This window comes from Heterodontus francisci, chromosome 20 (genome assembly GCF_036365525.1).
Source record: "Heterodontus francisci isolate sHetFra1 chromosome 20, sHetFra1.hap1, whole genome shotgun sequence".
Lineage (NCBI taxonomy): Eukaryota > Metazoa > Chordata > Chondrichthyes > Heterodontiformes > Heterodontidae > Heterodontus > Heterodontus francisci.
This window is the reverse complement of record NC_090390.1, coordinates 80,858,464-80,885,072: the sequence shown is the minus strand read 5'-3', so window position 1 is coordinate 80,885,072 and position 26,609 is coordinate 80,858,464. Positions and strand designations below refer to the sequence as shown.

Genomic DNA, 26,609 nt, shown 5'->3' with positions numbered 1-26,609 from the left:
TATGAAGGCCAACATACCATTTGCCTTTTTTACTGCCTTTTGCACCTGCATGCTTACCTTCAGCGACTGGTGTACGAGAACACCCAGGTCTCGTTGCATATTCCCCTCTCTCAGTTTATAGCCGTTCAGATAATCTGCCTTCCTGTTTTTGCTACCAAAGTGGATACCCTCACATTTATCCACATTATACTGCATCTGCCATGCATTTGCCTACTCACTCAATTAATCCAAATCATCCTGAAGCCTCTCTGCATCCTCCTCACAACTCACCCTCCCACCCAGTTTTGTGTCATCTGCAAATTTGGAGATATTGCATTTAGTTTCCTCATCCAAATCATTAATATATATTGTGAATAGCTGGGGTCCTAGCACCAATCCCTGCAGTACCCCACTAGTCACTGCCTGCCATTCTGAAAAAGACCTGTTTATTCCTACTCTTTGTTTCCTGTCTGCCAACCAATTTTCTCACCATCACAATACACTACCCCCAATCCCATGCACTTTAATTTTACATGCTAATCTCTTATGTGGGACTTTGTCAAAAGCCTTCCGAAAGTCCAAATAAACCTGATCCACTGGCTCCCCTCATCAACTCTACTAGTTACATCCTCGAAGAATTTTATTAAATTTGTCAAGTATGATTTCCCTTTCGTAAATCCTGACTCTGACCGATTCTACCACTGTTCTCCAAGTGCTCTGCTATATAATCTTTGATAATGGACTCTAGAATTTTCCCCACTACCAACGTCCGGCTGGCTGGTCTATAATTCCCTGTTTTCTTTCTATTTCCCTTTTTTAAATAGTGAATAAAAAATAAATAAAAACCAAGAAACTCGTCACCCATCCTCCGCCAGCTGTAATCCTTGCCAATGGATCTGCTACTGACCCAATCTGAGTGCAAACTGAGGTCAAGCAAGGCTGTGTTATCACACCAACACTCTTTTTTTTTTTTTCCATCTTCCTCGCCGCAACACACCACCTTCATCTTGAAGCTGCACGCGGCAGTTGATCTACTGTACAGGATGAGCAGCAAATTTTTTAACCTATGTCACCTCCAGTCCAGAACCAAGGCCACTCCAACCTCTGTCATTGAGCTGCAGTACGCTGACAAGGCTACCTAGGCTCAACTATCACCAGTAACCTGTCTCTAGATGCAGAAATCAACAAGCGCATGGGTAAGGCTTCCACTGCTATGTTCAGACTGGCCAAGAGAGTGTGGGAAAATGGCGCACTGACACGGAACACAAAAGTCCGAGTGTATCAGGCCTGTGTCCTCAGTACCTTGCTCTACGGCAGCGAGGCCTGGACAACGTATGCCAGCCAAGAGCGACGTCTCAATTCATTCCATCTTCGCTGCCTTCGGAGAATACTTGGCATCAGGTGGCAGGACTATATCTCCAACACAGAAGTCCTTGAAGCGGCCAACATCCCCAGCTTATACACACTACTGAGTCAGCGGCGCTTGAGATGGCTTGGCCATGTGAGCCGCATGGAAGATGGCAGGATCCCCAAAGACACATTGTACAGCGAGCTCGCCACTGGTATCAGACCCACCGGCCGTCCATGTCTCCGTTATAAAGACGTCTGCAAACGCGACATGAAATCGTGTGACATTGATCACAAGTCGTGGGAGTCAGTTGCCAGCATTCGCCAGAGCTGGCGGGCAGCCATAAAGACAGGGCTAAATTGTGGCGAGTCGAAGAGACTTAGTAGTTGGCAGGAAAAAAGACAGAGGCGCAAGGGGAGAGCCAACTGTGCAACAGCCCCAACAAACAAATTTCTCTGCAGCACCTGTGGAAGAGCCTGTCACTCCAGAATTGGCCTTTATAGCCACTCCAGGCGCTGCTTCACAAACCACTGACCACCTCCAGGCGCGTATCCATTGTCTCTCGAGATAAGGAGGCCCAAAAGAAAAAGAACGCTGACAACACCTGCGTACGCGCACACTCTGAGGCCGAGCTTCAAACCCTTGCCGATGTATTCACAGAGGCGTATGAAAGAATGGGCCTTAAGCTAAACATCCGGAAGACAAAGGTTCTCCACCTGCCTGCTCCTGCAGTGCAATACTGCCCCCTGACTATCAAGATCCACGGCAAATTACTGGATAAAGTAAATCACTTCTCATACCTTGGGAGCCTCCTCTCAGCAAAGGCAGACATCGACGATGAAACTCAGCATCGCCTCCAGTGCAGCCTTCGGTCGTCTGTGGAAAAGAGTGTTTGACGACAAGGACCTCAGACCTGGCACCAAGCTCATGGTCTACAAGGCTGCAGTGTTACCTGCCCTCCTGTATGCGTCAGAAACATGGACACTGTACAGCAGACATCTCGAAGCCTTGGAGAGATATCACCAGTGGTGCCTCCGCAAGATCCTGCAAATTCAGTGGTAGGACAGGCGCTCCAATATCCGTGTTCTCTCTCAGCCAACATCCCCAGTATCAAGGCACTGATCATGGCTAGTCAGTTACGTTGGGCGGGCCACATCGTCCCCCTGCCTGACACAAGACTCCCAAAACAAGCTTTCTACTCCGAGCTCCGTCACGACAAGAGGAAACGCTACAAGGATATCCTTAAAGCCTCCCTGAAAAAATGTGACCTCTCATCTGATTCATGGGAATCTCTTGCCCGAGTCCGCCCAAAATGGAGAAGAAGCATCCGCGAAGGTGCCAGCCAGTTCGAACAACATTGACATGCTCAGGCAGTGACCAAGTACAAACAGCGGAAGAAGCATTTGGAAATTCGAGCATCCCATTTACTCGCCTCACCAAACATCACCTGCCCCACCTGTGGCTGGCAGAGTATATGGACTATTCAGTCACGTGAGGGCCCACAACCCTGCTGTGGAAGAAAGTCATCCTTGTCCCCAAGAGACTGCCCAAGAAGACATGAATTCCACTGGCAAATTAACAACTGCAAAGTCCCATAAGTGGAAATATATAAGTTACAGTGCTTATGCAGTTACCATGACTCATCAAATGATTTAAATCTAGCATGACTAAGCTATAGAAAATGTTCAACACTCAAGACACTTTTGGAGCTCGCATAGTCTGATGTTCTTGGAACCTCTTGGTGTTAAAACTTGGAAACTGCTCTCTACTGAGGTGTATTCTTATGCATTGTGTATATTGACATACTGGAAATCTCACCATCATTCTTACTTTCTCAATCAATTTCATATCTTGGAGATTTTAGGTTTGCTCATATCCTCGGATGTGTCTGGCTTCCTTAGGGGGTTCATAGGCCCAATTATTCTGCTGCCAGGATAAAGAAGCAAGATTTAACAGTGTAAATACTGGAAGATGGTTTACCATGCCAATCTCCCAGCGTCTGAACTAATATGGGACCAGAATGAAGATGGTTTAAAGGGTGCTGAGGATTTTGCACTCCGTGTCCCTGAGTCAAGTGCGCATCTTTTGATGTGTTGACCAAATTAATAAGCATAACTGAATTCTGCTGTAATAAACTGCTGGTAGATGTGGTAAAATGACATTTTTTTAAAAATGCAGATAGTTGACCAAATAGTTTAGTCACTACTTTCACTCTGATCTCCTTTTGAATTTTAGAATTTTGCTCAAAAACGATATGACAATCGCGTGCTGAACTGGTATTGACAGAGTGGATGTGGAAATGATGTTTCCCCTTGGACAATCTCGAACTGTTTAAAAATAAGGGGTCGGCCAATCAAGACAGCTATGAGAATTTTTTTCTTTCGTGGGTCGTGAGTCTTTGGAATTCTCTTCCTCAAAAGGCAATAGAAGCAGAGTCTTTGAATATTTTTAAGGCAGAGATAGATAGATTCTTGATAAGCAAGAGGGTGGAAGGTTATCAGGAGTAGGTGGAACTGTGGAATAATCAGTTCAGCCATGAACTTGCTGAATGGCGGAGCAGGCTCGAGGGGTCGAGCGACCTACTCCTGCTCCTAATTCGTATGTTGGTATGATAAACCAAGCAGCTAATAGTACTAAAGCAGGTCAGGGATAGAAAGGATAGGAGTAAATAAGAGCAGTTTTTATCTTCACCTGACAAAATGGAGCAGAGAAAAAGTGCAGCAGTAGATAACTGTAAATCTGCCACAACAGTCTGAAGATTATTGAGCATCCTGAGATATTACCATTGTGTAACCTTTTACTGTATCATCGTGAAGAAGGCAGAAGGGATCAGAAGAAATCCCTCTGTCCCACCTCTTCTCCCCCTGCCCAACACAATTATTGATACATGAAAGGAACATCAGAATTTTTAGGAATGGGAAAAGGCTGTTCTATTCAACAGAAACATCTCTTTTTTTTTGATGGATTTCCCCACCTGGCTGGAACTCTAACCTTAAATTGTGCTGATGTATATAAAAATATACTCTCTATTAACTCACTCATTTTGGTTCAAATGAGTTTTGGTATATTTCACTCTATAGAATTCCATATGCTCAAAAGGGTTTATAATGGGTCTTGCTGTTTTTGATCATAAATCCTGCTTTAAACTTTTCCATGATGTTGGTATCAATGTATTTTTAAGAGTTTGTAGAAGATCACAGTGGTTATACTTTATTTCTGTGAATTCCTTACCACATTGGTTCCGCAGCGCTGAAGCAGAATAATTGACTTGCCCTGGTCTTGTTTGTTTTCACAGTTGCAGGTAATTAATCTCCTCAGAAAGCAGAGGCAATGTTATTGATGATTTATCATCTGCAAGGACAAAATGCCTTACCTTTTTTTTTTCCATTTTATTTATTTTTTCCCTTTTAATCCAGTCCTATTGATCGAAAATTCTTTTACTCCATTCAACATCTACGCCCAAAGCCAACGAGCGATGAAATTGGTGCATGATTGCAGGCCAGATTATTAATTTCTGTTCAATTAATTTCAGTATGTCCTCCCTGATGGGCAGGATGGATTCAAGTTTCATACAATTTAAAAACAAAATTAAACTGTTTCCTTTTGCACTGGATTGATATTGGGAGCCAGCTGATGCGAGTAAGCTGCAAGCACATTATCCAGTTCCTCCTCCCTGCATCTTCTTGGTATCCTCTCTATTGAAATTAAGACTTGGCACATTGACTCCTACTCATAACTTCTTTCCCAGAACCTCAAAACTGTTGAACCTTGTACTTCCCTCCTTTTCCATCCTGCAACCTTCTGTATAGGCTTTCAAAAACCCATGGTTCGCAAAAGCTAATTACTACCTTGTGATTCACCTCCTGTTGTCTCATGAATCACCCCTGATTCTGGCTTGCACTCTTGGCCTTGCTCTGCCACCTAGCTCTCCAAATGAAAGTGAATATTGCTAATGGTAGAGTTACACCCAACCATCTTCTACTTGTTAGTGGGACTGAAAGTGGGGAGAGAAACTCTGTGGCAACCATAGGTAAAGAGAAATAAAATGAAGCTGGCATTGCAGCCCGAGAAGCGCTCTCAACCACAACAGTAAATTTTTGCTAGGTTGATTCCAGAGAAGTTAATAGTCAAGCAAAGGATAAAACTGATTAGGGGTTAAAAAGGTGATCTTCATGGAGGATTAAGGAGTAACAGGAAGTATGTTGTGTTGCATTAGGGAATAGTACTGAAAATAAAATGGTGGAAGTCTGGAAAGGTCATCAAGCTGTAGAATGCCAAGAAAATTTGGAAAGATGATGGCTCTGACCACAAGTTTTGATTATAGAAGAATGTGAGGTGATAAATTTTGGTAAGAAGAATGAGAGAATGTATGTACTAAATAGCAAAACTTAAAAGGATTAAAGCAGCAGAGAGGTTTAGGGGTTCAGCTATTCAAATCTTTAATGCTGGGGAGGGGGAATATTGGAAAGGGGGTGGAGAGCCTATATACTGGGTACGGCAGCATAGTGGCTATGTTGCTGGACTAGTAATCCAGAGACTTGGACTAATGATTCAGAGACATTAGTTCAAATCCCACCATAACAGCTGGGGAATTTAAATTCTGTTAATTAAGTAAACCAGGTATTGGTAATAGTGACTGTGAAACTACCAGATTGTCATAAAAATCCATCTGGTTCACTAATGTCCTTTAGAGAAGGAAATCTACTGTCCTTACCTGATCTGGTCTATATGTGACCTCAGATCCACAGCAAAGGTTAACTCTTTAACTGCCCTCTGAAATGGCCCAGCAAGTTATATCTAACCACTATGATAAAGTCTACCTAACAGCATTATGGGTGCACCTACAGCACAAGGACTGCAGCGGTTCAAGAAGGTGGGTCTCCACCATGTTCTCGAGGGCAATTAGGGATGGGAAATAAATGTTGGCCTTGCTGGTGACATCCACATCCCATGAATGATTAAAACAAAAGTGGAATTATAAAAGCAACTTGCATTCATATAGTACCTTTAACATAGTAAAATGTCCCAAGGTGCTTCCGAGGAGCTTTGCCAAACAGGATTTGACACCAAGGACCAAAAATAAGTTTTACAGAAGAGGATATTGAATGCAAAAGCAAAGAGGTAATGCTAAACCTATACAAATCATTGATTAGGCCAGTTAGAATAATGTGCCCAGCTTTGAACGCCCTATTTTAAGAACGATGCCAAGGCTATTGCGAGGATAGATTCATAAATGTGATACCAAGGATGAGAGACTTCAGCTATGAAAATAGGCAAGAGAAACTGGGGCTTTTTTCACTAGAGCATAGTTGGTTAAGAGGAGGTCTGATATAAAGGGTCATTGAGGTAAAGAGGAATAAGCTATTTTCACTGGTCAGTGAGTCAGTAATTAGAAGGCATAAGTTTAAGATGATCAAAAGAATCCGTATAGTTTTTAAAGGGCAATTGGATGAATATTTGAAAAAGAAAAACTTAAGCTTTGGTAAAAGGGCAGGGAATCGTATAGGTTTTTCGGAGAGTAAGCACGTGGTGATGGGCCAAATGACCACCTCTGAATGTCAATGATTTTTTAAAAAAGTGTGATCAGGATGATTCTAGGCTTTGGAGACTAGTTATGAAGAAAGGTTCAAGTGAAATTTACTTTTGCTGGAGAGAGCACTGAGGAGGCATAGTACAGGTCTTTAAAATAATGAAAGATAATTTTTGTTTATACTTGCATGGGATGTGGATGTTGCTGGCAAGGCCACCATTTGTTGCCCATCCCTAATTGCCCTTGACAACTTGCTTGCTAGGCCATTTCAGAGGACAGTTAAGAGTCAACCACATTTGCTGAGGGTCTGGAGTCACATGTAGGCCAGACCAGGTAAGGATGGCAGATTTCCTTCCCAAAGGTGATTAGTGAACTAGATGGGTTTTTAACGACAATTGATAGTTCATGGCACCATTACTAAGACTAGCATTTAATTCACGATTTTTTTTATTAATTAAAAATTGAATTTATTAATTCAACTTAAATTCCACCAGCTGAGAAAAACAAAACACGGTTTCAACATCTCCTGATCTTAAAAATAATTCTTTCTCCCATTTCTTGATGGAGGTCATGCAACATGTTGACAGGCTTCCATTGGTTGCACTTTAGGATGTGTGCAAGAGCACCTGGGACAGCTCAAACTCAATTGATCACTTTCTTTAATCCATCTGGCCAGTTTATTGATCTATTCCATCTTTCATTCCCCTTCCAATAGCACAGCCAGCATCCATGCTATGCAGTGGACTGCTTATTACCTATAATCAGGGCCGCTGATTTTTGGTGAGTCAACTAAGTTTCTTTGATGTGGATGCCAGTTTTTTAACGTCTGATTTGGGAATTGCGTTCTGCATTTCTGTGTTTCTCCTTGAAAACAGAAATCCAGTTGTTTCTTTTTATATGGCAAACCTTTCTCTTCCTAAATTACAAGTGCAAACTCATTTCCTACCACACTGAGGTAGTATGTTGGGGCACCACAATGCTGCCTGTATCAGCAGCTCTAGAGGGTAGTAATACCGATTATCTGATTAAAGGTCCCGTCACTGGTTCATATCTTCAAGTCCCCAGGTCCTTTCTGTCACATTTAATTAAATCTAAAAATCTGCTACCTCTCAAAATGTATGTATCTCAGTCGCTGCAATAGATTTTTAACAGAAGCTGTCGCTGCCTAGGTTGATTAGCCTTGCTACCACTGTGGGAATGATGCCCTGATTTGTATCGAAAAATTAGGCTATTTAAAAAAAAAAAATTTTTTTAAATAGTGATGCACTGAGGCACTCTAGTTCATGATACAAAAATGTAGAAAAAGTTATTTTACAAGTTCTCGAGCCCTTAAAATTAGAAAGTTAATTGCAGACAAGACAGAACAAAAATGGGATACCTATGTAAAAGGACAGGGAAAGACCAGCTGGACAATCGAGGCTGTGCCGTCCCAACACATTGTAACTTACACATGCCGCAAAGCCCATTGCATCCCCCACAGTCATGCAATCCCTTGGGAGGTGGGGAAGAGAAAAAAAAACCTTTCAATTTACTAGAGTTTTCTTCCTAAATTGGTCACTCTTCAATAATCCACCTCCCACCCACCCCCACCGCTATCCAGGCAATCAAGCAAGCATCAGGCGATCACTGTGAAAGGTGCTTCATTCTCCATTTAAACCCCCCCCCACCCCACACACACTCCCCCAAATCTGTTATAACTTGACGCATTCACTTGCAGGAATTTGTCAAGCCCTCTTTTGAACATTTGGAGTGAATCCCCACTCGCCACATGTGCTGGCAGCTTATTCCAGAGGTCCACTTATTCCAAAGGTCCATGCCTTCCTGCAAAAAGAAAGTTCTTCCTACCATCTACTTAACTCAATGCTTTCGTAAGTTGTACTGACCCTGTAGTCCTCCTCTGACTGTCTAGTTTAAATGACATCCATGTGGGCAGAATCAAATCTCTCCATTATTTTATACAAGCTCAGTCATATCCCTTTAGAGACTACGCTTTTTCAAAGTAAAAAAAAACAAGTTTCCTTGGCCTGTCCTAACAATTAAATTACATATCAATTAGGTGGTCCTCCTCTGAATCTTTTCCACAGTCTCAACCTCGCCTACCATGGGAGGTCATCAAAGCTGGACCTAGTAGTCTAGATGTACAAGGCCTTGGTCTGGCTTGCATTTGCTTTTCTCAGCAGCTTTGCAGCACTGGTCCTGAACCTTCAGTCATTCATGAGTAACAATTCCCAGGTTCTTTTCCCACTCTGCACCCTTGAATGGGTGACTCTACATGGTATATGCGTACTTGTAATTGTCCTAGCCCAAAGGCATCATGTTGCACTTGTCCACATTAAAAGACATCTGCCAGACACAGGCCTATTGCACCATCATGTATAGATCCTCCGACAGCCTAGATTGCAGATGACAGTAAATTAAGCAGGGCAGTAAGCAGAAAACAAAGGGACATAAACAGATTAAACAAGTGGGCAAAACTTTGGCAAATGGAGTTCAGTGTGGACAAGTGTGAGGTCCATTAACTTGGAACCCAAAAAAAGTTGTTGTTTTTTTTTTAACTACTCAGAAATGAGGAACTGTACATGTCCAAAGAGTATTGGAAGTATTCAAATCGTTAGAAGTGAATTAGACCAGTTCAAAAAGGCTAATGGAGCTGTACCCCTTTATCTCAAGGGGGTGGGAAGACAATGCAGAGGAGATCATGGTACAGTTTTATAGAGCATTGGTCAGTCCCATCTGGAATAATGCATTCAGATTTGGGCACTGCACCTCCGGAAGTATATTATGCCCTTGGAGGGGATACAGTACAGATCCACTGGAATGATATCAGAGTTTAAAGGGTTAAATTATGAGGACAGGTTGCATAAATTTGACTTGTACTCCCTTGAGTATAGAAGATTCAGGGAGATCTGATTGAGGTGTTCAAAATGTTAAAATGATTTGATAGGGTCGAGAGAAACCAAGTCCTCGACCTGAAACATTAACTCGAGTTTCTTTCTCCACAGATGCCTGTTGAGTATTTCCAGCACTTTGTTTTTATTTCAGATTTCCAGCATCTGCAATATTTTGCTTTTATTTTGTAGGGTCGATATGCAGAAACTATTTCCTCCGATGAGGAAAATCAAGAACAAGGGCATATAATCCCCCAGGGTGAGCTGCTACCATGCCTTTTGTCTACACGAATGTAACCGATTCCACAAGACTGAATCTTTTGTGCATCACTTTATAAAAGACTTTTTGAAAGTTGAGATACATCTGGAAACCCTGCTTCCATCATCTACCAACTTCATATCTTCCACAAAAGCTTCAGTCAAATTTGTGCAACTGGATCCAAGCTGTAATTCCCTAATAGCTCCCTACTCTTTCAAGATGATCATGCAACACACCACTAATCCCTTCTAGCGAATTGCCTATAACTGATTTCTAATTCTGACTTTTGCCTTTTTGAAATATAGGCACTACATGCGACTCTCCAATCCAATAGGACAATCTTAAACCATCAATGAGCAACTAAATATATGAGCCTACTGCACATATAACACAGATCCCATTTCTTTAAGCACCTTAAGGTTGAATACTTTCACAGGGCCAGTAGTGTGACCTGCTTGGAGCTCTAATTGGAGAAAAGACTATTTATGCATACACTCTCTCATGTTTAGTTTCAACATTAACTTGATGCCGTTACCAGTAACAAGATAAGTGAAGGGTAATGAAAAGTGGCTGTTGAAAATGCCAGCCATATCTTGGTACTCTGCTCAAATCGGCCTTGCCCGATCCCTCATGTTCTTTGGCCTCCTTACCTCGAGAGACAATGGGTAAGCGCCTGGAGGTGGTCAGTGGTGTGTGGAGCAGCGCCTGGAGTGGCTATAAAGGCCAATTCTAGAGTGACAGGCTCTTCCACAGGTGCTGCAGATAAAATTGGTTGTCTGGGCTGTTACACAGTTGGCTCTCCCCTTGCGCCTCTGTCTTTTTTCCTGCCAACTACTAAGTCTCTTCGACTCGCCACACTTTAGCCCCGCCTTTATGGATGTCCGATCCCTCAATGGCCCTATATATTCCGTTAATTACCTTCTGGCTCCCAGCATAGCCAAAAAAGATCTTTCCATCACTACCACATCTATCCACCATCATCTTCCTATTACTCTTTTAGCCAAAATGGTAGCAGAATTTGTTGCCTACAGTTGCCCAGGCAGAATGATGATGGAGTTTGAAGAACAAGAATCGCGCATACTGTTATAGTTTCTATATTGGAGAAATGTGGGTGAAGACAGGCAGAATAGCAGCAGGGAACTGCATGCTGAATGTAATGGTGTGAAAAATGAAATGTTAATTTAGACAGTGCAAGTATTATCACTAATACTGTCACTAGGTTTGTTTAGAGCATTGCTACCAATATCCAATATAGAAAAATGTTAAGCCAGTACATGTTAAAGTGAAATGCAGTTCTATTATGATGCTTTTAGTTCATCACCTCGAATTGCTTCAGTTGCTGCCACTGCACGTGCCAAACCTGTAACTGCCAGTACTTCACCCTAGTGTTAGTTCAGAATGTGATCTCCAGACACAACTGAAGTATAATTGCACTCCTGGGTACTTCTCAAGTGAGGATGGTATAAAAATTTCACAAGCCCAGTGTTTGGCTTTATTGAACATCTAGTCACAACATTGGTCATGATTCTTTTTCAAAAGTACAGTGGAAATAAAAACTGTATCAAAACTTTTCCCAAATTAGGAAGCTACAAAACAATGTATTATCCTATTGTTGACATACCATAAAGATGAGTACAATCTCATCCCTCCTGCCACCATGCTATTGAAAATCCCTCTGCGCTTAATTGATGCCAATGGTCTGCCATTACTCCAGTAGCCCACGCTTTTCCTTGTTTGAATTTTGCCCCTAAGTGCCAATCCTCGCAGCAGTGAATCTCAGCTCGGCCTCTCCTGTGCTGCGCTGTGCTGCCATGTTCCTTCTCCATAGCAAAATATTGATGACAGCAAATAAATTCAAACTCAAAAACTGATATCTGAAATTGGAGAACAGCATCTGTGTCTGAAAGGTAAAAAAAACAGGTTCATGCTTCAGGCAAGTACTTTCATTAGAGTTCTGATGTTTGTGCAAGTGCCAGATATGTATTTGAACGAGGGATTAATTCAATGTTGTATCATTTGTTGCAAATATTAAATCCCAAATATTAGGAACATGGGAACAGGAGTTTGTTATTCAGCTCCTTGAGCCTGCACTGCCATTCAATTAGATAATGATTAATTGATATATTCAAAATAAGACAAGCTAAATTTATGCAATTAAGTATTGAAATAAATGAAATATTGAATTTTTAAAAAATGGTTGATAAACCCTTATTTTTTAGTCTCGTTTCGTTTTAGTTTAGAGATACAGCACTGAAACAGGCCCTTCGGCCCACCGAGTCTGTGCCGACCATCAACCACCCATTTATACTAATCCTACACTAATTCCATATTCCTACCACATCCCCACCTGTCCCTATATTCCCTTACCACCTACCTATACTAGGGGCAATTGCTAATGGCCAATTTACCTATCAACCTGCAATTCTTTGGCATGTGGGAGGAAACCAGAGCACCCGGAGGAAACCCACGCAGACACAGGGAGAACTTGCAAACTCCACACGGGCAGTACCCAGAATTTTTGAAGTATGCGTGTAGGGGAATCAGAAATACTCGTCAGTATAGGGCTATTAGTCACCCAGAAGAAGGCTGAAGAAGAGGGGGAAAGTTCAACCTGTCTTTTAGAACAGTCATTACTGAATAGAGGGCAATTGAGGACAACTGATAGCCAGCATGGAGTTCTATGGTAGTAATTCAGTCAGATGTTACTGAAGTCATAAACCAGTAGTGAAGCTTTAACTGCCTTAAGTTTTCTGCCAAATGCTTGTTACTCAGAATATACAGTTTCCTTTCAGCTACAGATTTAACTGTTTTAAGCTATTATTGGCTGTCCCTCACAGGCAAAGATGATTGCCTTCTGTGAGTCCAAATATGGCCAATGAGGCTGATTCAGGATCTACGGACTTTGGCACGTAGGGCATTTGTTGTCATGTAGGATGTCTGGTCGTGTATTATTAGTTTGGGTCATGACTTGTTCTTTCCACCACTCTCGCTTTTCCTCTTCATTGTTGGATCTCAAAATGCTGGGTTCCTTCCCACCGACTCTGCCTCCATCTGGTTTGGTCCAGGGCGATGGTCTCCCAGGAGTTGATGTCAATGTTGCAATTCTTCATGTTGGCTTTCAGCACATTCTTGAAGCGCTGCTTCTGTCCTCCTCTGGTGCGTCTGCCCTGACTGAGCTGGGAGAAGATGACCTGCTTTGGGAGCCTAGTATCTGACATCTGAACTGTCTCTCCAACCCACTGAAACTGATGGTGGATAATTATGGCCTTGAACCTTGTGATATCTGCTTGTGAGAGGGCACTGATAGTGCACTTGTCCTCCCATTTAATATGTAGGATCTTCCACTGGCAGCGTTGATGACTCCTGTGCTTTGAGGTGCCTTCTATACATTGTCCATGCTTCAGCCCTGTACTGCAAGGTAGGGATCATGACTGCATGGTAAACCATGAGCTTGGTTTCAGTTTTGATGTTGCGATCTTCAAACACTCATTACTTCAGATGGCCAAAGTCTGCACCAGCAGACTAAACTACAGGTTTTAAACTGCAGGTATGATGGAACTACTATTGGTAAAGAGGTAATAAAGATGTAGACATGTATCATGCTTTCCTTTCCCAGTCCTACATTACAGGAGCAGATAATGCGCAGATATACACTGAGTGAGATTACTCAGAAATATGGGAAAAGCCTTGATTACCTGTATCCCAAAGGTTTAACTTGGTTATGGTAGCATAGCGGTTATGTTAGTGGTCTAGTAATCCAGAGGCCTGGACTATTGATCTGAAGACACGAGTTCAAATTCCACCACGGCAGTTAAATCTGGAATATAAAGCTAAGAACAGTAATGTTAACCATGAAACTACTGGATTATTGTAAAAACCAATCTGGTTCACTAATGTCCTTTAAAGAAGGAAGTCAGCCATTCTTGCCCAGTCTGGCCTATGTTACTGCAGAACCACAGCAATGTGGTCGACTCTTTATTACCCTCTGTAATGGTCTAACAAGCCACTCAGTTGTACCAAGCATTGCAACGCTTTGAGAAGGCAGCTGACCACTACTTCTTGAGGGCTTTTGGGGATGGACAGTAAAAGCTGGCCTAGCCAGCAACACCCACATCCTGAGAATGAATTATAAAAATTACCCTCGTAACCAATAAATAACTGATTTTCATAGTTTTTTTTTAATGCTTGATGCTGCCTTAGTAAATCTGTGGGTGCTGATTTTATTCCTGTTCTACTGAGATATGCACAGTCAAGTGATGTCTAACATTTTGGGGAAGAGAGGCAGATCCATGTGCCCCTCTTAGTTTGTCTCACATGCACTGAATTTTAAATTTCTCATATGACTCACCGAGCATTTAAGCAAAATGTATCACAGGATTGAGTGTTGGCAACACCTTTTGCACTGTTTCCCATTGACACCCGGATATAAAAAATTCAACACCAATCTTTTTCCAAAAGAAATTTCCAACAACTATACACAAAAATTGGCTGGCTGGCTCCTCACTTAGACTTCTGGCTTGTTGATGCTCCTCACACTTCAGCTGCTGCTCTCTATTTCCTGGACTACCCCAGTCTTGTCTACTCCATTGTCCACAGTTCCCTGGTCTCCTCTGCTCTACTGTCTGCATGGCAACGCTAACAGATCAGCCAGAACAACGGTTATAGAACTGCAACTGGTCTCAGCATGCTTGGTTAGGAAGGGACAGGAAACTGAACAAGTCCAATCAATCTTTTTCCCTGCCTCCTGATCTGCTTGCCACTGCCCTCCACAATCTTATTTTTACAGTTTTCTGTCTGCAGATGGCACTTTTTGTTTTGCAAGTTACAAAGTATTTACAGCACAAACAGGCCATTCAGCCCAACAGGTCCATGCAGGTGATTGTTTCACATGGGCCTGCTCCTGCACTTCCTCATGAACCTGATATGCTTCCATTTCTTTCTCCCTCATGTGTTTACCTAGCTTCCCCTTAAATGCATCTATGCTATCTACTTCAAATACTCCACATGGCAGTGAATTCCACATTCTCACCACTCTGGGTGAAGCAGTTTTTCCTGAATTCTCTATGCATTTATTAGTGACTCTCTTATTTTTATGACGCCTAGTTCTGGTCTTTCCCGCAAGTGGAAACTATATTCTCTGTCTACCCTAGCAAACTCTTTCATAATCTTGAAAACCTCTCGGGTATTTTGTTGCAGTATTTGAAATGATTTGGTCCTAAATGGTTGGTAAAAGCCTTGTTCTGATAGGTGAGAAAAGGCATTTCCCTCATTAGTTTCAGTCCATTAGTGAGAGCTATTTCTTCCTGGCTGCGTTTGCTGACCATGCAACCCACTAGGTGGCGCAGTACTTGCACATGTGCAAATGCAGCCTCATGCACTGAAACGTCACTGTCTGCAACATTTTTGGCAGCTGCCAGTAGTAAAAATGGCACTGCTCAATTTATCACAAAATCAAATTAAACTCAAATCCCCAGTGGCTGCGAACCGCCGCCTCCATCCCACCCCCAAAAGTACCCCACTCCTCTTTGCAGCTGCCTCCCGCGCCTGTCTGCTCACTGCTCGCTCCCTGCCTCGCCGTTTCTCCCCCACTTGCTTCGCCGCTTTCTCCCCTCTGCTCTGCCCCCCACTCCCTCCTGCTTCTGCTCCCCGCTCCCGCTTGCAGTCTCCCTCCCCTCCCTTGCCTATCTTCGCTCTCTCGTGCTCTCTTTTCGCCCCCCCCACTTCCTCCTTGCGGGAAAGAGAGACGGCGATTGCAGGGGGGTGAAGTGGCAAGGCGGGGAGCGAGTGGCCAACAGGTCGGGGTGGTTTGGTGAAGAGGGGAGAGTGCGGCTGACAGATCAGGGTTGGGGGTGTTGGTAGTGGGTGAAGCGGGGAGCGAGCAGCCGACAGGTCAGGCTGGGGGAGTGTGAAGCAGGGAGCAAATAGCTGAGGGGGGAGAATTGCTTCCCCACTGGCAGTCTTATCTTCAGCTGCCTGGCCCTGAGCTCTGGAATTCCTTCCCTAAACCTCTATACCTCTTGCTCCTCAAGATACATCTTAAAACTCTACCTCTCTGACCAAGCTGATAGCACCTGTCCTAATATCTCCGTTTGAGGCTCCTGTGAAGTGCCTTGGGTCATTGTACTATTTTAAAGGAGCTATGCAAGTGCAAGTTTTTGTATTTGTATTAAGTTATTAATGCTTCAGTAGATGATTCATTTAGAATTGAAGGAGATAGGTTTACTATCTTTAATTCCTTGTTCTATGAGCACAAAACCATCCGTCTAATGGATTATTGATGATCTATTGACCACCGAGCTAACTCTACTCACTTATTACACCCAACAGCACAAACTGTGAAAACCATTCAACACGCTAAGGTGGAGACAGGTATATATTTCACTTGTACTAAGAAAATGGCAAAGAAATAGTGGTGACAAGAAAAGCATTTGAAACACAGTAAATTTAGGAGTAGTGAAAGGAAGCAATCTGCACAATCTATAATGATAGCAAGGGAATCCATGTAGCAGGTGGTCAGGAAGATGAACAGCAGCTAAGTCATTTACAAAAGGAAATGCATTGTTCCATGCAACAGTGTGAAGCGGCAGGAAGATATGCCAGTGCTAAACTAACTATTGTAAATTGCACAGGCAAACTTAAAAAAAACAAACTATCCTAAAAGGAAAGGGGGTGGGGGGGGGGAGGCAGGGAAACTTGACCTCGGAAGTGTGATTTAACAGTTCTGTGAACATGGTACCTCATCGGCCAGTGTACCACTGAACCTTTGGTCCTCATTTAAAACATGCAGTCTAGGAATGGGAATATAAATCTGCCTGTCAACCGTAGATGTTCAAACGATGTGTGGTTTCTTAACAGTCCCAAATACTGTATCACAAATGGTAAGAGATTGGGTCCACAGTCATGATTATATTTGGGACACGTTTACAGTGAGTTGGGAGCAGGTGGAGAGGAGTTCAGCTTCAGACACTCTTGCACTAATTGCACAATCTGCTGTGTTACTGAGCCACACAAATTTGATTCACTGTTCACACTGTTAGGAAGGAGAACTTCAGCCACGGTTTCTGCCCGAGTCGCTGCTAACACGAAAGTGAGTTGTTGGATTTCATACGAAGACGCGGTCAGGCTCAATTGTGGTGCTGCTTCCTGATTAGCCTGCGAATTATTGCCTAAGCTCGCACATGAAGAACTGAGACTCTTCAGAAGACCAGGCGAGAGAATTTTTAGAAGAGCAAAGATGCTGTTCTCTTGCCCTCCCTGCCACTCGCCTTCCCCATACAGGATGACAAAAGGAAATTTGGGCATGGTATTTGGATTGTTCTTGTGCACCTAATTGTCACTTGCTGTGTGTGTTATTTACAGAGAATAGTATTAAGTTCAAGTAAATTTAATGGAGAGAGATGTATATCATTCTTTTCAACATTCATATGTCAAGCACTCTCATCTCTAAGTCAGAAGGTTGTGGGTTCAAGTCCCACTCAGACTTGAGCACAAACTCTCGGCTGACACTCCCAGTGCAGTGCTGAGGGAGCGCTGTACTGTCGGAGGTGCTTTCTTACACGTGAAACCATTAAATCCAAGGCTTCATCTGCTTTTTCAGGACCTAATAGATACGGAGATACTATTTGAAGAAGAGTAGGGGAATTTTACCTGGTGTCGTCCCAAATCTAGACCCCTTGGATATCTAAGAGCCTACAGAGTAAGAAGGCAAAGAAAGCTTATGTCAGATGCTGAAAGCCAAGAGGAGTATAGGAAGTGCAGGAATAAAATCAAAAAGGAAATTAGGAAAGCAAAGAGAGGGTGTGAAAAAATATTGGCAAGGAAAATCTAAAGATGTTTTATAAATACTAAAGAGCAAAAGGATAACTAAGAAAAGAACAGTTTATTCGGGACCAAAAAAATGTGTGTGGAGGCAGAAGACGTGGCCTTGGTTCTTGATGAATACTTTGCGCCTGTTTTCTTAAAAGAAAGGGGCATTGTGGTTAAGCAGGAGGAATGTGAAATATTGGATGAGATAAACACGGTGAAGGAAGAAATATTAAGGTGTTTAGCATCCTTAAGTGGATCAGTCACCAGGATCAGGTGAACTGTATGCCAGGATGTTAAGGGAAGCAAGAGAAGAAATAGCAGAAGCTCTGACCATCATTTTCCGATTCTCTTTGAGTACAGGCGTGGTGCCGGAGGATTGGCGGACTGCTAATTTTGTACATTGTTTAAAAAGGGAGGAAGGGATAGGTAACTACAAGCCAATCAGCCTAACCTTGATGGTGGGCACATTATTGGAAAGATTTCTGAGACCGTATAAATCATTTAGAAAGGCATGGATTAATTAAGGACAGTCAGCATGGATTTGTTAAGAGAAGGTGGTGCCTTACTAGCTTCAATGAATTTTTTGAGGCGGTAACCAGGAGGATTGATGAGGGTAGTGCTTTTGATGTGGTCTATATGGATTTTAGCAAGACTTTTGACAAGGTCCCACATGGCAGACTGGTCAGAAAAGTAAAAGCTCATAGGATCCAAGGGAAAGTAGCAAGTTGCATCCAGAATTGGCTCAGTGGCAGGAAGCAAAGGGTTATGGTCAACAGATGTTTTTGTGACTGGAAGGCTGTTTCCAGTCGCATTCCACAGACTCAGTACTGGGTCCCTTGCTGTTTGCTATGTATATCAATAATTTAGACTTAATGTAGGGGCCATGATTAAGAAGTTTTCAAATGATGTGAAAATTAGCCATGTGGTTGATAGTGAGGAAGAAAGCTGTAGACTCAGAAAGATAGTCACAGAGTCATTTACAGCACAGAAGGCCATTCGGCCCATCTAGTCCAGGCCGGCGCTCCACAGAGCTATGCAGTCAGCCCCACTCCCTCGATCCCTGTAGCCCCTCAAGTCTATTTATTTCTCTCAGGTGGCCATCCAACTTCCTCTTGAAGTCATTGATCGTCTCTGGGATTGGTCAGGTGGGCAGAAAAATGGCAAATAGAATTCAGTCCGGAGAAGTGAGATGTCATGTATTTGGGGAAGACAAACAAGGTAAGGGAATAACCAATAAATGGTAATAAATGAGAAGTGTAGAGGAATAGTGGAACCTTGGAGTCCATATCCACAGACCGTTGAATGTAGCAGGACAGGTAGATAAGGTGGTCAAGAAGGTATATGGGATACATGACTTTATTGGTCCAGGCCCAGAGTATAAGCGCAGAAAAGTTATGCTAGAACTGTATAAAACACTAGTTGGACCATAGCTGGAGTACTATACACAGTTCTGGTTGTTGCCATTATACGGGAAAGATGTGATTGCACTCGAGAGAGTTGTAATAGAAGCCCCACATGCCAACTGGAAATATTAATTTCATCGTATGGAACTTTGCCTGAGACTTTTTACTGGACAGTGTAACAAATAGCTTTTAAAAGAAAACAGAACTACTAGCAGCCAAGACGGACATGAATTTGCACTAGAAACTAAAGAATCCGACTGAAGACAGAGGTGACTACCTAGCCTAGCTAGAACGATGGGATGCTTTCTGATTCGCTTATCTGAAATAGCTTTATCAATGTTGGTTGTCAAAAGCCATCGACACCCATTGACTTTGAAAGAGCCAAACCCCCCCCCCCCCCTCTCCCCCACCAACTATGTTTGAACAGTTTGAGGAAAGCGTTGAATTTCAAAGACCATCCTGGGAGACTTTGATTCAAACACAGAGGTGGACACATTACATGACTGTGCAACTCTGGGAGTTTGTGAATTGTGCCTCAGAAGGCAGACAGTAACTCCACATGCCAAAGACTTGCAGGTTGATAGGTAAATTGTCCATTATAAATTGCCCCTAGTATAGGTAGGTGGTAGGGAAATATAGGGACAGGTGGGGATGTGGTAGGAATATGGAATTAGTGTAGGATTAGTATAAATGGGTGCTTGATGGTCGGCACAGACTCGGTGGGCCGAAGGGCCTGTTTCAGTGCTGTATCTCCTAAATAAATAAATAAAATAACTGAAATCCAGGGAAGGAACATCTTCTCTCTCCCTCTCTCCAGCAAAGACCCAGAGAAGCCTCAGCTGAAAGCCTACAGCCCAGCACTGCCAGCAGCTAGGGGACATGGATAAAGCCCCTCTTCTACCTTATGGAACCTGAGAACCAAGCCTGAACCATGCTCATGGCCCAGCGAGGACCTCAAGACTACAATTTCAACTAAGGACTGTGGGTCTAAACTTTAGTATTTAAATTCCATTTATTACGGTCTTTAGTCCGACCTCCCAACTTTGTTTTTCCCCTCTAACGTGTGTGTTTGTGTGGCTCTTGTGTGAATGTGGGGCGTGGATGCGTAGCATATGTTAGTAATCTTTAATCGGGTTAGAGTGTTAAGGTTAATAAACTTGCATCTTTCTTGTTTAAACTCAAGAAAACCTGTCTGGTTCATTTGCAAATTATATTAGGAGAACACCAGCAAGTACTCACTGAAGTGATAAAATAAATCACCATGTTAAAATGATACACCCTGTTGCGGTCAAACTAGAGAAGTGGCGAAAGGGGGAGCCCCTTTTATTCATTCCTGAGATGTGGGCGTCGCTGGCTTGGCCAATTTATTGCCCATCCCTAATTGCCCCTGAGAAGGTGGTGGTGAGCTGACTTCTTGAACTGCTGCAGTCCATGTGGGGTCGCTAGCTTGGCCAATTTATTGCCCATCCCTAATTGCCCTTGAGACGGTGGTGGTGAGCTGACTTCTTGAACTGCTGCAGTCCATGTGGGGTAGGGACACCCACAGTGCTGTTCGGAAGGAAGTTCCAGGATTTTGACCCAGCGACAGTGAAGGAACAGCGATATAGTTCCAAGTCAGGATGGAGAAAAATTGCAGGTGGTGGTGTTCCCATACAGCTGCTGCCCTTGTCCTTCCAGGTGGTAGAGGTCATGGGTTTGGAAGGTGCTCTTTAAGGAGCCTTGGTGCATTGCTGCAATGCATCTTGTAGCTGGTACACACTGTTACCACTGTACGTTGGTGGTGAAGGGAGTGAATGTTTGTGGAAGGGGTGCCAATCAAGTGGGCTGCTTTGTCCTGGTTGGTGTCGAGCTTCTTGAGTGTTGTTGGAGCTGCACCCTTCCAGGCAAGTGGAGAGTATTCGATCACACTCTTGACTTGTGTAGACAGGCTTTGGGGAGTCTGGAGGTGAGTTACTTGCCGCAGGAATCTTTGATACTCTTGAACAGTCAGGTCCTTGATTTAAGGTCTCATCGGAATGATGGCACCTCTGACAATGTAGCACTCCCTTAATACTTATACTGAAGTGTCAGTTTTAATTTGTTTTGCTCTCCTGGAATTGGGTTTTAATCCACAACCCTCAGTCGAAAACTGGGAGAAAATTATAGCATGCAAGTGCTGGGAGAAGAGAGGTATTTCTGATAGTATGTTAACTGACATTTTGAGTCAGGAAAGTCATGCAGATCCTGAATTAAGTGATCCATCAGAGCAATGACTTAGATAAATGGTAAGTTAATTAAGAAGCAAGTGTGTGAAAACCAGTTAAGGAATTGAATTTGCATCGCTCCATTACATCTTTCACTAAGCTAAACCTGTGCACAGGTTGAACAAAGTACTTTCATGGTCGCATTCAAAACCAATATTTGGGTCCACATTACTGTTTGCTGTTTTTGAGCAATCAAGAACTCTTTCCAACTATGTGAAATTAAGTAAGTAAAAAGCACATGTAGCATATGCCATTCAGTTGAGATTGACTTTGAAAAAAATGAAAAAGCAAAAGAAGTGCAATTGAACTTGAACCATGACGATGGTGCGAGCAGTGGGGGAAAGGAAGTGGCTTGCTACAGTTAACCCATGTGTTGATCTGATTATTTCCTGCATCTATGACATATCAGAATTTCTTATCCAAAGCTGCTACATAAGTTTCTAAATTCACTTGGAAAAAGCCCTTTAAAACACTCCTACAGGGGATGCAGAGACCAAGTTGGCCCACATCAGAGACGCCATCTATAACTCAGCAATGACCACCTATGGCAAACGTGTGAAGCAGAATGCAGACTGGTTTTAATCTCGCTTTGAAGAGCTGGAACCTGTCATAGCTGCTAAGCGCATTGCACTGTTGAACTACAAGAAAGCCCCCAGCGAGCTAACATCCGTAGCACTTAAAGTAGCCAGGAGTGCTGCACAAAGAACAGCCAGGCGCTGCGCAAATGACTACTGGCAACACCTATGCAGTCGTATTCAGCTGGCCTCTGACACCGGAAACATCAGAGGAATGTATGATGGCATTAAGAGAGCTTTTGGGCCAACCATCAGGAAGATCGTCCCCCTCCAGTCTAAATCAGGGAACACGATCACTGACTAATGCAAGAAAATGAACTTCTGGGTGGGGCACTACCTAGAACTCTACTCCAGGGAAAATGTCACTGATACAGCCCTCAATGCAGCCTAGTTTCTGCCAGTCATGGATGAGCTGGACGAACAGCCAACAAAATCGGAACTCAGTGATGCATTGATTCTCCAGCCAGCAGAAAAGCCCCTGGGGAGGATGGCATTACCCCTGAAATAATCAAGAGTGCCAAGCCTACTATACTTTCAGCACACCATGAACTGCTTTGCCTGTCCTGGGATGAGGGAGCAGTGCCACAGGACATGCGCGATGCCAATATCATCACCCTGTAAAGAACAAGGGTGACTGGTGACTGCAACAACCACCGTGGAATCTCCCTGCTCAGCATAGTGGGGAAAGTCTTCGCTCGAGTCGTTTTAAACAGGCTGCAGAAGCTGGCTGAGCGTATCTACTCTGAGGCACAGTGTGGTTTTTGAGCAGAGATCCACCATTGACATGCTGTTCTCCCTTCGCCAGCTACTGGAGAAATGCCGCAAACAACAGATGCCCCTCTACATTGCTTTCACCAAAGCCTTTGACCTCGTCAGCAGACGTGGTCTCTTCAGACTACTAGCAAAGATCTGTTCTCCACCAAAGCTACTAAGTATCATCACCTCATTCCATGACCATATGAAAGGCACAATTCAGCATAGCAGCGCCTCATCAGATCCTTTTCCTATCCTGAGTGGTGTGAAACAGAGCTGTGTTCTCACACCTACACTGTTTGGGATCATCTTCTACCTGCTGTTCTCACATGCATTCAAGTCTTCAGAAGAAGGAATTTTCCTCCACACAAGATCAGATGACAGGTTGTTCAACCTTGCCCGTCTAAGAGCAAAGACCAAAGTACGGAAGGTCCTCATCAGGGAACTCCTCTTTGCTGACAATGCTGCATTAACATCCCACACAGAAGAGTGTTTGCAGAGACTCGTCGACAGGATCGCAACGAATTTGGCCTAACCATCAGCCTCAAGAAAACGAACATCATGGGACAGGACGTCAGAAATTCTCCATCCATCAATATCGGTGACCACGCTCTGGAAGTGGTTCAAGAGTTCGCCTACCTAGGCTTAACTATCACCAGTAACCTGTCTCTCGATGCAGAATTAAACAAGTGCATGGGAAAGGCTTCCTCTGCTATGTCCAGACTGACCAAGAGAGTGTGGGAAAATGGCGCACTGACACACACAACAAAAGTCCAAGTATATTCAGCCTGTGTCCTCAGTACCTTGCTCTACGGCAGCGAGGCCTGGACAACGTATGTCAGCCAAGAGCGACGTCTCAATTCATTCCATCTTCGCTGCCTCCGGAGAATCCTTGGCATCAGGTGGCAGGACCGTATCTCCAACGCAGAAGTCCTGGAGGCGGCCAACATCCCCAGCATATACACCCTACTGAGCCAGCGGCACTTGAGATGGCTCAGCCATGTGAGCCGCATGGAAGATGGCAGGATCCCAAGGACGCATTGTACAGCAAGCTCGTCACTGGTATCAGACCTACCGGCCATCCATATCTGCTTTAAAGACGTCTGCAAATGCGACATGAGGTCCTGTGACATTGATCACGTCGTGGGAGTCAGTTGCCAGTGATCGCCAGAGCTGGCGGATAGCCATAAAGATGGAGCTAAAAAGTGTCGAGTCGAAGAGACTTAGCTGGCAGGAAAAAAGACCAGAAGCGCAAGGGGAGAGCCAACTGTGTAACAGCCCTGACAACCAATTTTATCTGCAGCACCTGTGGAATAGTCTGTCACTCTAGAATTGGCCTTTATAGCCTCTCCAGGCACTGCTTCACAAACCACTGACTACCTCCAGGCGCATACCCATTGTCTCTCGAGACAAGGTGGCCAAAGAAGAAAGATGACATATCAAGCTGGAAACCAACTGCTTTGGGCTAGCCAGGGCTAAGTCATAGTGCCATTATACTTTACTTTTGTGGGGAATCATAGGGATGTTCATTGATGATTGCACAGTGTTAAGTTACGTTCACAACTCCTTAGATAATGAAGTCGTCCATGTCTGCATGCAGCTAGACCTGGACAGCATTTAGACGGGCTGATAAGTGGCAAGTAACAGTCGCACCACACAAGTACGAGGCAATGGCCATCTCCAGCAAAAGAGAACTAACCATCTCCCCTTGACCTTCAATGGCATTACCATGGTGAATTCCCCACCATCAACATCCTGCGGGAGGGGTCACCATTGACCAGAAACCTAACTAGATCAGCCATATAAATACTGTGGCTACAAGAGCAGGTCAGAGACTGGGAATTCTGCGGCGAGTAACTCATCTTCTGACTCACCAAAGCCTGTCCTCCAGCTACAAGGCACAAGTTAAGATGGAAAACTCCCCACTTGCCTGGGTGAGTGTGGCTCCAACAACACAAGAAGTTTGACACCGGCCAGGACAAATTGATTGGCACCCCATCCACCACCATAAACATCACTCTCTCCACCACTGGCACACTGTGGCATTAGTGTACCATCTACAAGATGCACTGCGGCAACTCACCATGGCTCATTTGCTAGCACCTTCCAAACCCGTGACCTCTACCACCTCGAAGAACAAGAAACACCACCACATGAAAGTTTCCCCCCCCCCCAACTCACGCACCATCCTATCCTAACTTGGAAATATTTCGCTGTTCCTTCACTGTTGCTGGGTCAAAATCATGCAACTCCCTCCCTCACAGCACTGTGGGTGTACCTACACCAGATGGACTTCAGTGGTTCAAGGTGGCAGCTCACCACCATCTTCTCAAGGGCATATAGGGATTGGCAATAAATGCTGGCTTTGTCAGTGGTGCCAACATCCCATGACTGAATTTAAAAAAATTAATGTGCTGGTAAAGTCGTACTGACTGCATATTGTGGAAAACTTCACCCCAGCATTGTACTTTACTGAATTCCTGGCAAGCAATTGGTGGCGCAGTGGTTAGCACCGCAGCCTCACAGCTCCAGGGACCCGGGTTCGATTCTGGGTACTGCCTGTGCGTAGTTTGCAAGTTCTCCCTGTGTCTGCGTGGGTTTTCGCCGGGTGCTCCGGTTTCCTCCCACATCCAAAAGCTTGCAGGTGATGGGTAAATTGACCATTGTAAATTGCCCCTAGTGTAGGGAGGTGATGGGGAATATGGGATTACTGTAGGGTATAAATGGGTGGTTGTTGGTCGGCACAGACTCGGTGTGCCGAAGGGCCTGTTTCAGTGCTGTATCTCTAAATAAAAAATAAAAATAAAAACAATTGTTTTGAATGTTGCTTTGAATTTTGATTTCAATGTAGCCTGAGGATTTAGAGGGGGAAGGATAAGAATGACAATGAACTTGAATTTTAGGAGGAGCAAAGGAGCACTGCCATGGTATCAAAAGTAGTGAGACTAGAAAGAATGAGAGACATTTTTGTGTCCGGTGCAGGAGAGATGCTAGAAAAACTTTCCCAGCTATGAAAGCAATGTTCAAATATTGAATTCTATAAAGAATTTAAAGTCTCACCTTTTTTTCCTACGAAGTATGATACAGAATGAATTTTGGGCCACTGTTGAGGTCTTGAGGAATGTGCTTAACTCTATTTGAAGTCTTGAAACAGTGTTTTCTTCTAAGAAAGCTGCCACATGTTTCAGAGCAGATTGAGAGTTCGACAGAGAAGAGATGTGCTTTTACAGTGCAACCGATGTTTTAAATCTCTGAAGCAGTTGTAGCCAGTAGAAATTTAGAGATAAGATGGGGAACAGGAGTGCTGTTTTGCTTTCTTGCTCACTGTTCTCTCCTTTGTTCCCCATAATTGATTCATAAGCGTCCCAGGTTGAAACAGGGTTTGGATAGCTTCAACAGCGTCATCTTCCATTTTTAGAGCACTTTTAATGTAGCAAAACGCCCTAAGGCACATTATAGATTGGGGTTGAGCTTAAGTAGTAGGTATAATACTAGGCAAGGTGCTGAAGGCACTGTCAAAAAGATGGGATTTAAGGAAGATTTTGAAAGTGCTTAAGGAGGAATTTCCAAAGTGTGATGAATGGAGTGAAGGAAGAACAGAGGATGCGAACAAGGACATAAGGCTCAAGGAGATTGCAAGCGTAGGAGAGGTGAGGCCCGGAGGGACTTGAAGATGGTAAAAAGGATTGTGTACTTTGGTTTTCAATGATCTTGGGTACTAACACACATTTACATCTTGAGTAGAATTTATGGCATAGAAACAGGCCATTTGGCCCAACTGGCCTATGCTGGTGTTTATGCTCCACGTGAGTCTCCTCCCATCCT

General features: G+C 43.7%; 1 protein-coding gene across 8 annotated transcripts in view; it reads left to right on the top strand.

Moving 5' to 3' along the window:
• r3hcc1l (R3H domain and coiled-coil containing 1-like) overlaps positions 1 to 26,609 on the top strand; it is a 181,443-nt gene that overhangs the window by 71,685 nt on the left and 83,149 nt on the right. The window contains exons 2-4 of one of the 8 annotated variants that reach the window (XM_068053114.1): positions 7,573 to 7,637; positions 9,938 to 10,004; positions 20,031 to 20,194. The exons of 4 other annotated variants lie outside the window; for them this stretch is intronic. The gene's annotated coding sequence lies outside the window, so the exon portion shown is untranslated. The remainder of the gene's footprint in view (positions 1 to 7,572; positions 7,638 to 9,937; positions 10,005 to 20,030; positions 20,195 to 26,609) is intronic. 3 more of the 8 variants (XM_068053113.1, XM_068053115.1, XM_068053116.1) reach the window with 3 other exon arrangements.